General features: G+C 53.5%; 1 protein-coding gene across 1 annotated transcript in view; it reads left to right on the top strand.

Annotated features, from left to right (window-relative positions):
* The window catches only part of UBTD2 (ubiquitin domain containing 2), a 257,761-nt gene that overhangs the window by 30,964 nt on the left and 213,950 nt on the right, over positions 1–12,847 (top strand). The gene's annotated exons all lie outside the window — the stretch shown is intronic.

The raw sequence follows: 12,847 nt of genomic DNA, 5'->3' as shown, positions 1-12,847 counted from the left end.
TGTGACCCCCACAGCCCCGCAGAAGCCGGGTCCTGTTGGGCACCGAGCTCCGGCCCCGCTCACCGCCAGGGCGCACCAGAGCCCCGCGGTTGCGGGCGGTGCAGCCGCTCCTCGTCCCGCCCGGCCCCGGCCCCGCCGCTGGTGCTGAGCCGGGGAGGGGGAGCGCTCCCCCGGGCTCCGCAGGCTGTGCCAGCCAGCTGGGGCTCCACGGGGAGACCCTGCTGCAAGTCCCTTCGTGTCCCTTCCATGCTGCGCCCCTTGGAAGTGCCAAACGCACAGCGTGGGTTTCCTCGCCCCCGCTGCAAGTGCCCACTTCGTTTTCCCCTTCTGATCCCTGTGAGCCATCCATCACCAGGGCAGCGAAGTTTAATGCTTGTTTACCAAGCGTTCCTGCGATGCCATCGGGGGAACCTCAGCCATGTGCTCGGAGGAGGCAAATCTCTGTCCCGTTTGACATCCAGCGAGCTTTTGGGGGAACCAGTCCAGGAAAATCCTCTGGCTGGCCCCACGGGCAGCCCGCTCTGTGCTCAGCTCAGGGGCCGTGCGCTCTCCCATGGAGGCCAGGATCTGTGCAGCTGCACCAGCCTGCCTGCGCACACATCCCGTCCTCAGCTCTGTCCTTGGGGGTCCCGAAATGACGCCTGAGGCCACCATGAGGCTGCTGCCCAGCACCCAGGTGGGTGCAGACCCAGCATCCCTGCAGACCCACATGGGTGGCCAGTGGCTGTTGTGGTTCTTGTCAAAGTGAAGCCCCGTGGAGGATGAATCATGCAGAGAGCATTCTCCCTAAAATATCCTTTCCAGAGCCAAAACCTGAGGCCTTTCCGCCTAGCACCAGTGAGAAAAAATGGACTTTGTTTAAACACAGCGAATCAGAGTTTCAGCTGGTCTAAATCAGCTGAGACATCCTGATCTGCAGGACTGTAGGTCTGGCCCATAGTTTTTAACCAGACATGTGTTTTCTAAATCACACTAAATGACTTTGTGGTGCCTGGGGGGGAAAAAAATGAGGAGGCTCGCTCCTTGAGAACATCCCATAAAACATCCTTTTCCCTCATCCACCAGCCCTCTCTGACAGATCTGGGCTGTTTTCCTATCAGGATGAGAGGTCAGGGTGGCCAGGGCTGATTAAACACCATAATAACACTTGGAAGTAAAGTGAAACTTGCTGCGTGCCAGCCCCTGTGTCTGTGCCCAAGGGAGGGTGAGGACCCAGAGTTCCTGCAGCTGGGGAGGAGATTTCTCCTTGCCCCCTTCTCTCTGGGCAAGGAAAAGCAGATCCTTTGGGATCTTTGTGCCAGAGGAGGTCACCGGGTGATGGCACAGGCCCTGGGGCAGCCTGGCCGGGGATTATCATCTTCCACCCCTGCATCCATCATTCCTGGGGCATGGGGCTGGGAGCTGTCTCTCGGGCTCGCCACGGAGCTGCTGTGTGTGTGTAGGGAGCACAGAGACCACACAGGGGGTGCACACCCCAAGGCGCTGCAGGGCGCAGAGCCTGGTCAGAGCTGTGGCATTGTTTCACCAGCGAGGAGGTCGGAAGAACAGGACTGCAGTGACACAGGAGATATTTATCCTACAGGCACTGCCACCAGTGCCCAGCCCGCTTCACCAGTGCGAATGCCACTCTGAGCAGAGGAAAAAATAGGGGAAAGGGAATGGATGGATCAGGTCTCCTCGTATCCCAGGTGTCGTCGCCGTGCTGTGGCTTGTGACTCATTTCTGAGCTGCATGTGACTGCCTGCTCCGTGCCCAGTCCCGGCAGTTTTCCTGCCTCCAGTCCCTGGCCAGCAGAGCTGGAAATAGCACCAGTGGGCCCACGTGTGGCAGCATGCGCCTCCACACGGCCACAGAAACTGCACCTTCCCTTCCAGCACGTTCAGAGGGCGAAGGGTGCTGCTGGAGGAACCTCCTCGCATCGGTGCCAGCGCTTGTGCGTGCCTGGGGCCATCCCCTTGCTCTGATCTTCCGCAGGTGTGATCCTCCGGGCACCAGCACGACCAGCCCTGATGCAAGCCTGCATAAGAGTTGAAGCTGACACCCTGAACCCATTTTTGTCTAATGCCCTGGGGGGAATTAAGGCCTGGCATAAAGAAGGACCGGATTTCTTTAACATATGCTCATTCTTGGACAGCGGAAATACTACAAGAGTAATTCCTGGATCGTCTTAGCTCTGGTGTTAGCCTCCAGGGGCATTACAAAAAAGGAAGCACTGATAACTGCACGTATAGATACGGACAGAAGTGTCGAGATAGCTAGATTTATTTGGGCTTACACAGAATCTACTCCTTCCTGCAGAAACACAACACCCAGCAGTAATACTTACTATGAGCTGACATCTTTCATTGTACGCTGCTGCAAATCGTCCCTGTCTGTGCTGGATAGAGAGACCTTCGTATTTCCAACTGCACCATACAGCACCTGAGGGCCCTCCAGGTTAGCTGAGGGGCAGAACCCTTCTCCGAGTGCTGTCAAAGCCCAGCAGTGGGGCAGGGACAGTGCGTGCTTCTTGGGCGAGACGTTTGAATTTCAGGATGTGCTGCACAGATCCAGGGAGTGGGTAGGAGCCGTCCTGAGGACCTGTGCCTGGGCATCCCTTAACCAAAATAACCAGCCACAGCACAGCAGCCAGCCCTGCTAGGAGCACACCAGGGCTGTACAGAGCTCTTCTGTTCCCAGGTTTTGCAGCCGGAGATGCTGTCCGTGGATCTTACATCATTTACCCATCCCCATCAACCTTGGATTTTGGCAGAGGAGAGGTGCTGGCCTCCAGCAGTCTGCTTCCCTTGGGGCTTGTTGAGGATGCGGAGGAGCAAAGCCGCGGGGGCAGAGCTCACCTTACCTCAGGGGCGGCTGGTCCTCTGCAGCCAGCGTCTTCATGCGCTGCTTGGGAAAGTGATGAGGGGTTGGTAAACACCAGCTGTTCTGCTAAGCAGAGGTGGGTGAAGTATGTAAAATGGGCAATTTAGATTAAAAATCATTTATTTTCAGAGCAAGCCGGGTTTTTGTTTGGTGTTAATTGGGATCATAAATATGCATGCTAGGAGGTGTGTTCGAGGCTGATGCCAGGAGCCTGAGCAAGAGCCAAGAGTCACTAACTGTAACTCCACGTGCTTAGATAAACCTGCCCTGCCCTGCACCACGGTAAGGCAGCAGCACAGTGCTGCCCATCTCTATCTGCTGCGACGGGGGCTCATGTCTGCACTGCTGGTGTCCCCATCCTGGGAGCTCGCCATGTCCCTGAGGCAGGGGAGAAGCAAAACCAAGAAGAAAGGAGGGAGAGAGCAGCTGGGAAGTGACCAGTGGTGCAGACAAGAGATGGTGAGGCCAGATATAAACCATTCCCTAGCTGGGATGTAACAGGTTTTGTGCTGAGGTGGCATCAGGCGTCGGTCAGCACTGGGGCTCTCATCCCTGCTGTCACTGTTCACAGGGCACCCGCATCTCCAGACCATACCCATACTGCCTGCCCTTACCCTCAGCCCTCGTGAGCACCCTGCATCCAGCCAGACCGCCTGGACACCAGCACTGGATGATGTGCCGGGCAGCACCAGGGCAGGCAGCCCTCTGGAACTGGAGAGAGCAGAGAGAACAAGCGGCAAGCACAGCGCAGAAAGCATTAAAGCATCATCCCTTCGAGCACCCAGCTGGCAGAAGCTGTGTGTGCTGGTGACAAGCACACCAAGAAGGGTGACTCTCTCCTGGTGGGTCAAGAGCTCCATGTCCCCGGCTTGTCCCATCTCCAGACACATGGGACGGTGCCAGCACGTGCCAGGGCACACCAAGGTCCCAGTGAAGCTGCTCTCCTCATAGCTCCGCAGCTCCTGCCTGGTGTCCCACCAGCTCCTCGCTGAGAGGGGAACAGGCAGGAAACCTGGCAGCGAGACCCCCTCACCGCTGGGGACAGGCAGAGGAAACCACACCAGTGCCAACAATTCCTGTCCACTGCAGGGGAGGGGGCAAGGAAGAAGAGTTTTTGGGAAAAGAAGAATAAATTCTTACATAACCAGCACACAAAGGGATTTTGGTCATGGGGTGGTTGGTTATTTTTCTTTTGTTTTTTTCTTCCTTTCTTTTGCACCTGCTCTGGCAGTGGCGCTGGGGCCACACAAGAAGACATGGATGCACAGGGAGCAATGGCTCTAGCATTTATATCCCAAAGCTCACATTTAATTCTGCCTGGGGCACCTCCAGATCCTTGCAGCTGGTTTTCCAGTTGCGGCATGACCTTTCCCCATTGCTGTCCAAGATTTAAGTCATGCCTGATCCCCAAGTATTAGTATAATATTAAAACATTTACTCCAACGCCTTAGGAAGGATTTGCAGAAGTTCCTAAATGCCTCCTGTGCACCAGGTTTGTGTCCTGAAAGCTCTCCCAGGCTTTTCTCTAACCCTTCAGCTGGGCTTTCCCATCCCATCCATCCCATGATCTGACAGAAGAACAAGCTGTGTGCTCCGCTGATGGCTACGCCTGGGGCAGGCCATGCTGGCACCTGCGAGGACGCTGTGCATCCCTCCTGGGGCACCAGGCAGCCAAACTCAGCAGAGCATCATTGCCTTCTGACTAATCTCTGTCCTCTGAGCCTGTATCATTTGTCTTGTGCCTGTTTGGGAAGCTATTTTGTACTCCAGAAGCTCCGGTCTTGGGTGGGGGTGACAAGAGTTGCTTCATGCCTGGCTTCTTCTGCAGAATAGGGTTTGTGAGCCTGTCCTGGCATCTGCCAGTCCTTTATCAGCTTGGTTTTCATCTTGCACACCACTGAACTCCTATCTAAACCACCTTTGTCTGGGATTGACATCTTTTTCTCTTAAATCTCCTTTATATCTCAAGAAGCGGGGGCATTTCTCCCAAAACTGGCCATCTTGATAAACTAGCAGGCATGAGCACTCACAGCTCTTTGTCTAGTATGCCTTTTTTTTTTTTTTTTCTCAGATTCTTTCCAAATCTGCCTTGAAAACTGGCATGTAGCTACTTTTTTGATGCCACGTCCTGCTGTGTTTCCAGTGTTCGTCTCAGATTGGAAATCGCGTGATCTTGCTTATCTGTTGTACTTTTATGCAGGAGGAACACAATGGGTAAGGAGACACTTAGACAATAATGTCTGTTAGACGCTTTACCAACCCAAATGGTCGCTGAATGGACATCTGGTGATTTGCATTGGCTTTTGGCAGGAAGGCTGTTGCCTTTGGAAGTCAGCAGGTGTCCCTTGGATGGAGCCACGGTCGCTGAAATTTTCATCTCTTGCCTTTGTCCAAGCTGAAATCTGCTCCTGCCTCTCCCCGAAGCCTGAGCCAGGGCTGCGCGGTGGTGCCCCAGTGCCTTGCCCCACATTGTCACCTGCCGTGATGCTGTCCTGCCAGCCTGTCTGAAGCAGTATTGCCTGCTCTGACCAAAATCCCTGACGGCACTGCTCCCCGTGCTGCTGTGGGAGCTCCCACCGCGCAGCTGGTGCCGTGCTCGTGCTGGTACAGAGGCTTCAGCGAGGCTGTGCCTGGTGGAGCTGTGCTGCCGCCACCTCCAGAGCACTGAGGCAGTTCCTATGGCCTCCCAAATCCCCTGATGCCCCAGTGCCAATTTGGCATTGAATTTGAGGTCAATCTGCACGCAACTGCCTTGCAAGGTGACCGAGCTAGCCTGGGCCTTCGTTACTCTCTGCAAATTTGCACTACCTGCGGTGTCACCCCCGGGCATAACCCCAACCCCTCAGTAGTGGCTCTGACAGGTTGGCTCTTTCACTTGCTTTTCTGATCTGCAGGCTTTAGTATGACAATTCTTGCCATGGTCTCTGTACAGGAACCGTATGCACATCATTCTCCACTGTCATCTTTTTCTCAGCACCACCCACAGACCTTTCCTTGCAGTTATTTTCCCTTTTTCCTTCTATCTCTGCATAGTCTCTGGATGCATTTCACTTTTTTCCCTGAGGTTTCCCCTGCTGGGCTGTGGCATATCGCAGAGCTCACCTTGCCCAGCACGCCTGCCCCGGGTGCCCTTTCTCAGACCAGCCCTGCAGCTTCCTCCCTCTTCCAACCTGGAGTGAGCAAGCACAGCTCCAAAGGCTGGGCCATCGCTCCTGCTGATGAGATGCTGGTTTCCAGCAGGCACAAAGCCTCTCCCACACCTCCCTGTCACCTCTGCAGGTGGGACATTGCAGGAGCCTTTCAGGGCTGCCAGCAGCTCAGCACGGGCAGCCTTTACCCGTTGCAGCTTGCCACGAGGCTGCTCTGCCTTCCCGGCCCCTTCCCAGCCTCGCTGCAGTCCTGCTGGCTCCGTACTCCGGAAAATGCCCAATTTCTGAACATTTCCTGTGTCGAGTCCAAAAGCTTGGTGCTTGGAAGTCGGTGTGCTGCTGTGTGCATTGTTTTCTGCATGATGTTTGTTTCTTTCCTTTTGTTTCGCTGGATTTCTTGGCTCCAGTGGCCCCTTGCCAGCCTCCTGGTGTTTTGCAACAAGTGTCCGAAGCACAGGACACTAAATCCCCTGTCCCTGGATACTTGCTTTCTCCATGGGATTGCACTGCTTGAACCATGGGGTAGGGGAAGCACTGAGAGCTTCTCAGCAGAGGACAAGGAGGTGCTCAGATGGCAGGGGAACGTGTAGGAAGCGACGGGAGGTGATTTGGACCACGGGGGAGATGGAGCAGAGACGTAAAGACAGAATAGAAAAGAGAAACGCACTTTTTTGGAAGGCTGAGTTGTCCCCCCCATCCCAGCCCCGTGTGAGTGCATGTACGCAGGGGTGTGTGAGAGAGGAGCCCAGCAATAATTAGCAGCTCATTAATATTTCCTGCTGCCCAGGCCAAAGGCCAGTCCTCGTGCAGCCTCACCGACACGGCCCCGCGCTCGCAGGCATCCTGAGCCCTCCCCTGCCAAGACACAGCTGCTGTTCCTGCCTGACCGGGGGAAATGAGCTCTTCCCTTTCCCCTCCCTTTTCGAGGGGCCTTGGCTAATGCAAAAATACACATGAACCAGGAGCAGGACAAAGGCGAGTCCCGGGGCCAGCTGCTGTTGTAAACAGAGCTTTCCTCCCCTCCCCGGGCTCTCTCTCAGCTCTCCCGGAGGTCCCGCAGCCCAGCCAGCCCAGCTCTTCCCTGCCTGGCTCTGGGTGCCCTGGCACAGGCACGTTCCTGGGGTCTGCGAGAGGAAGAGGGAAATGGCAGCAGGGAAGCAGGCAAGTGCTGGGTCACAGCTCCAGCTATTTCCCTCACAGAGCCTTTGGAAATCCCAAATCTTTCCTCGTTATTCAAATTTTTATCAACATCAGTTCTGAAAGTTGCTGCCTTGGCCTCCCCAGACACTCCACGTGTTCCTCTGTTGGCCCTAGGTCTGCTTTAGCCAGAGCTGTCTTTTAGAAAGACACCCGGTCCTCCTTTCAAAAGCCTCCCAGTAACAGTGAATCGCTCCACCCCTGTAGGTGCTGTTCTGCTATTTAATTACTCACCTTGCTTCCCACTCCGAATTTGTCTAATTTCAGTTTCCAGGCCCTGGGTCTGCCCGTGTCTTTTGCTACTTGGTTGAAGACCTTCTTACCATCACAAAGCTTTTTCCGAGCTGGCATTTATAGTCTGTAATCAAGTTACACATCTGTCTTCTCTTTTTCAAAGAAAATAGATTGAGTTTCGTTAATCTGCTCCTGCAATCCCAGGTTGCCAGGCCCTTTTTATTTTCTCCTGCACAGAGTGCACCTCGGCGAGAGCTCCAAGTGCCACATGTGCCCCGAGGGAGCTTTTTAAAGAGAGGGAGAGAGCTTCTTTCCAAAATTGGCTGAATTTTGCTGCTCAAATTGGCATCCCGTTTGCAACTTTTGGTGCCGGTCCCGTATATTAAGAAATGTGTTTAATGTTCAGTTGCACAGATTAATAAACATGACCCTTCTGTGGCTGCCTGGAGCTGGGCAGGGTGATGTGTTCATCCTGCCAGGCGCAGGCCCTCTGCCGAAGCTTTTACAGTCTAATGTAGGACGAGCTACGAGGGAAGCCGTCTACAAGGGTGGATGAAAAACCAGCAGGAGAAACGATGAAAGAGATGCCTGGGTAATGCCACCTCGCGCTGGTGGGTGGCCAGCGTCGGCTTCTGCTGCTCCTTGTGGGTGGAAAGGTGCTGGGAGCGCCGGGGAGAGCTGGCGGGGAATAGCCAGCGTCAGGCTGTGGAAGTGGAAGAAGGGGACACGGAGGGAGAATTGCTGCTGGGGACGTGCACAGAAGGATGGGAAGGATTTGAAGGACGGGAAGGGCAGCCCGGACACTGCTTTCTTGGCTCTCGCTCTGTGACAGGTTGGCAGCACCAGGCGGGCAGGGCAGCAAGCACAGCTCCCAGGGACATGCCGCAGGCAGCCACGAACTCGTCAGCATCGCTTGGTGACCCACAAAAAGTACGGCTGATTTTTAACCCGATGCAGGGTGTAGGAGTTTGCAGGAGGAGAGGGGCCACCTCTATTTTTACACACCAAGGAAGGCTGCAGGAACAGCACAAGCGGTGTCGGGACGTCAGATTAATCGGTTCATCATGAAAGGCAGCGTTTCAGACAGGCAGCACCTGGGGTAGCCCTCTGCTACGCCTGCTCTCTTCCCCAGCATCAGTACAAAAGCTTCACCCCAAAGAGGCCGTTCTGCATTCTCTGTGTTCGTAGGGTGGTCGCAGGCTTTCAGAAGTTGGGGTCTGCACCCGGTGGCTTGGCCCAGAAGTGGGATGGTGAGGGGCAGCAGCTAAAACTCATGGGCAGCCTGGGGAAAAAAATAGCCAGCATTAGCAGGTGGAAGGGCAGCACGTGGCCAGGAAAAGGGGTTACCATGGCAAAGAGCAGTGGCTGCTCCGAAGGACGTCCTGGACCTCTTCCAGCGCGCAGCCCGGGCTGGAGCCCGCAGCCATCCCCGTCGCTCACCGGGGCTGCTCTGCGTACGGGCCTGCACCAGGTGAGCTTCATTAATTCGGTCTGGGTAAGGTGGTAATTGCCTGTTTATGAAAACGCACAAATAAAAAAAAATGACTGAGATTTAATATCTACCCAGGAGACACGGATTGATTTTCTGCTCATCAGCCAGTCTGTAATTATTACCATGCACCTTTGTATTTCGTTTCCTAAAGAAAAGGCAATGAAAAATAAAGAGACTAGCATTAGATACCTATAACTCAATTTATGTATAATAGCTTTATTAGCTTGAAGCCTGGAACATTCTAGGAGAGTTACTTCAGCACATCCTCAAGATACAAGCACTCACTTGAGCTCTATGGGGACTAAAATCCCTGCCGCACTGTCCTGGCCAGGGCAGGCTCCCAGCGCAGGCAGCAGTTTTCTGCCACCTCTCCTGGAGCAAAGCGCCTGCAAAGCTCCTGGGGTTAACGTGTCTTGAGTCTCTTTTGAGGCGTTAGTCATTGTCACTTGAAAAAGTGCTCGCGTTTCAACATTTATTAGCATTTATTATCAACATTTATTATCTCTGAAAGCTTGCCCCATGCTTTGCCTTTGCCTTAGGGGAATGCTGCGCCGAAGTACTTGGTGGCCCTGTCATTTCTTACGCGTGTCATGGCTTCATCGTACGTCTCGTTAGTTAATTATACGGCAGAAAAGTTAGCAGCACAAGTCAGAGCAGCCCTACAAAACGTGTGAAAATGTCAGATGAGCTCACAAAGCGGAGCCCAAGGTGCTGCCCTGGGTGAAAGCCCCACGTTGGGCATCTTGTTGCTGTCATTCAGGATGAACATGGAGCACAGGTGAATGCTTGTGCCATGCCAGGACAGCTCTGGTAGGGGAAGGAAACACCTCACAGGGCACCTGGCTGCCACCCTGTGCCCGGAGGGGACTTCCTGCCCCGGGGTGACAGCCAGCGATGGGTGATGACTGCCCTGCTCCTGTTTTGCCATGGGCCCTCTCTGCCAAACTGCTCTCTTCTATCATTTCTCCAAGAGGAAGGGATAAAGGGCAACGCTCCATCATTCAGCCAGAGTTTTTGCTCCACGTCAGAGGAACCAGAGGCCAAGGTTGTGTTTTTCACACACACAAAAATGACTTTTCCTAGTTGGGAGGAAGGTGAAAGCCACAAATTAATATATATGGAGCCAGAAGGTGTTATCCTGATCGCTCCATCTGGTCGCACAGCCTCCTGCCCAGGCTTCCTCCATTTCCTACATCAGGTGTTTACATGCAGGGGGAGAGCAGAAACCTGCCCTAGGTAGATATTCAGGTTTGATTTCATAACTGCAGGAAGGTGCACTTGCGTTGGCATTCAATCTTGCCTTACTTGAGTTTCTTCCAGCCTTCACTGCTCATTAGTTTAGCTGGTCTGGGTTGTGCTAAGGGGGTCTGCAGGCACCTTGGTGTTCCCTGCGAACCTCCCTGAAGTGTGAAGGAAGCCTCGATGGGAAGGACTGGGATTATGCCTTCATTAGGGTGTGACTGCCACGGCTGCTGCCCCATCCCTGTGGCACTTATGCAGCCGCAGGACTATTTCTATGCCAGGCACTCAGGATTTTGCAGGCCTCTTCTGCAAAGCCTCTTACCCTTAGCATGCAAAACACGTGCTTGGGGTGTCCAGCCCCAAGGAGCCCCTCTGCTGCCCCATCCTCCAGAAGCCAGAGCTCTGTCCGAGGCCAGACCCAGGCACCAGAGCTTCCCTCCTGCAGGGCAGGGCAGGGTGAATGTCTGTGGGCTGCTCAGGGACACGGAGGCAGGAGAAAGCCTCCACTGCAAGGCACAGACGGTGCTTTCTGGAATTTGCTCTGCCACGTGGGCCGCAATATTGATTTTTAAAACCCCTCTGCTGGTTATTTATTTCTGAAACCAAGCCCAGTGCCTGCAAGCTGGGCACAGCTCTAAATTTTAGGGAGTATATTGTACCTGGCTAATTTTATGGTCTTCATTGCTTTTTACCTTAGCTTGCTATTAATTTAATAGCAAATCTCTGTGTTTGTCAGTTTTGATTCCTGGGGTACCATATAATTTCGTTTGAAAATTGATTTGTGCTTTCTGATACTTCAATAAACCCATTTGGTATAAACACAGCTCTTCATTTCCCTGTGAGTACGTGGACAACAAGCATCAGCTGAGCACAAAAATAGACATTTATTTAACCAGCAAGTATAGCAAGGGGGGCGGCAGGAGCGGGGCGGATGGAGCAAGCAGCAGTCTGCTGACAGCCTTCAAACAAGGTGCGGATTTTGGTGCAAACCACCCAGCAGCTACGTCCAGGCAGGCCCCACTGGGTGCAATACCCTGCTTATCTGCTGTCTGCTGTGTGCAGGTGAGAGGATTGAGGTATCACGGGGACCCCCAGCTCCCCGGGCTGCACTGCCCAAGATGCCATAGTGTTTCCCAGCCCCAGCATCTCTCCAGGTGGAGATGGAGCGGGTGGCTGAGCAGGAACCAAAGGAGATTGAGCCCAAGCTGGGAACAGACTTAGCTATTCATCCTGGAAGGCCACCAGGGCTCTCTCTCCTTCTCCCCAACTGTTCCTGTTCTCCGTGCTCATCCTCCCCTTCTCATGCCCAGTTTCTTACCTGCCTCACCAGCAGTGGATCGTGGTCCCAGTAGCAGCTGCCACCTGGCAGAGAGGACAGACATTGTTCATCTTCATTCCTCTTTGCAACCAGCTTTTTCTCTGTGCTGTCCAGCAGGCACCAAGGCAGCAGCGTGGAGCATCCACAGCCCGTATCTCACTTGGAGACAAGCTGCAGGTCCGGGCTCAGCCAGCTGGCTGTGCAGCCACTGCAGCTTGTTCAGCGCACAAATAGCTCTTGAAAGCCCACAGTAACTACTAATTAAATTAATTTGATAGTTGACGTGCCATGTGCAGGCGGTGGGTGATTCACAAACAGGGCTCTTGTTAGGAGTATTGGCTCAGAAACCGCTTTCAGGCTGGGCACCGTGCGAAATATCGACGAACGCGGAGAAGAGACGCAGCACTTGCAGCCAGGAGGGCTCAGCCGAAGGCTCTTCTCCCGCTCAGATAAATTCAGATAAATTCACGAGGTCTGCGCACTGTGCTGGGGCGGGCTGGCGCTTCTCTGTATGCCTCCTGGGCCACAGTTGCTGCTCAGGGGCTAACACTCAGTGCCCACCATTGGGAAGCCAGGGGCAAGATGGGCTGAAGCAAAACAGGGGGCACCCAGGTGGAGCACCTGGTGTGCCATCACACCACCCCCTTCCCAGGAAATCCTGGGAGAAGAACCAGCTTTCTGGAGGTTTTTAGCAGCAAAGATATTTTCATTCACGTGTAATTATCTTCTAAGCTGTCTATGCAAAGGAACTTGCAAGGAGAGCATCAGCTTTTGCTGGCGGCTTTGCTGAGGACTTAGCTATATGGGATGCAACATCCAGCCTGCAAAAGCAGCACCTGCAGGGAAAGCAGGGCAACATTTTAACCAGAGCACCACGGGCTAGGAGGAAACGTGCTGAAAGCTGTGCAGATGCTGTGGAGTAGGGCTACAGCACATCCAGCTGGTCAGGGGAAAGGACAAGTGGCAGAACGCCTAACTACAGGCAATGGAAACCACCTCTGCAACTGCTTTGTAGTGTGCTAAGTCAATAGACCTCCTTTTGCTTCTGTAACACAATTCTTTAAGCCCTCCCTCAACAACCAGCAAAATGCAGTTTGTAAATGTTCTCCTTTTGTTACTTCTTTTATTTTATAAACCCATAAACCGGTATAGAGGCACACACTTTGATTACTGTATTCACTTTCTCTCCTCAGCTGTATGTTTTATTCCTTTTTTTTTTCTTCCCAGTTAATGAAGCTTACTTGTATGACTGCAGATTGTGAGATTAGAGCTAGAAAAGTTTTATCTCAAATAGCTCCCAATTATCATTTAGACTTCTGTTATTTTTTGTCCTCCCAGATCAATACTGCTCTT

This window comes from Anser brachyrhynchus (assembly GCF_964034855.1).
Source record: "Anser brachyrhynchus genome assembly, chromosome: 14".
Classification (NCBI taxonomy): Eukaryota; Metazoa; Chordata; class Aves; order Anseriformes; family Anatidae; genus Anser; species Anser brachyrhynchus.
The sequence above is the reverse complement of the archived record's forward strand: the minus strand, read 5'-3'. Positions and strand labels throughout refer to the sequence as shown.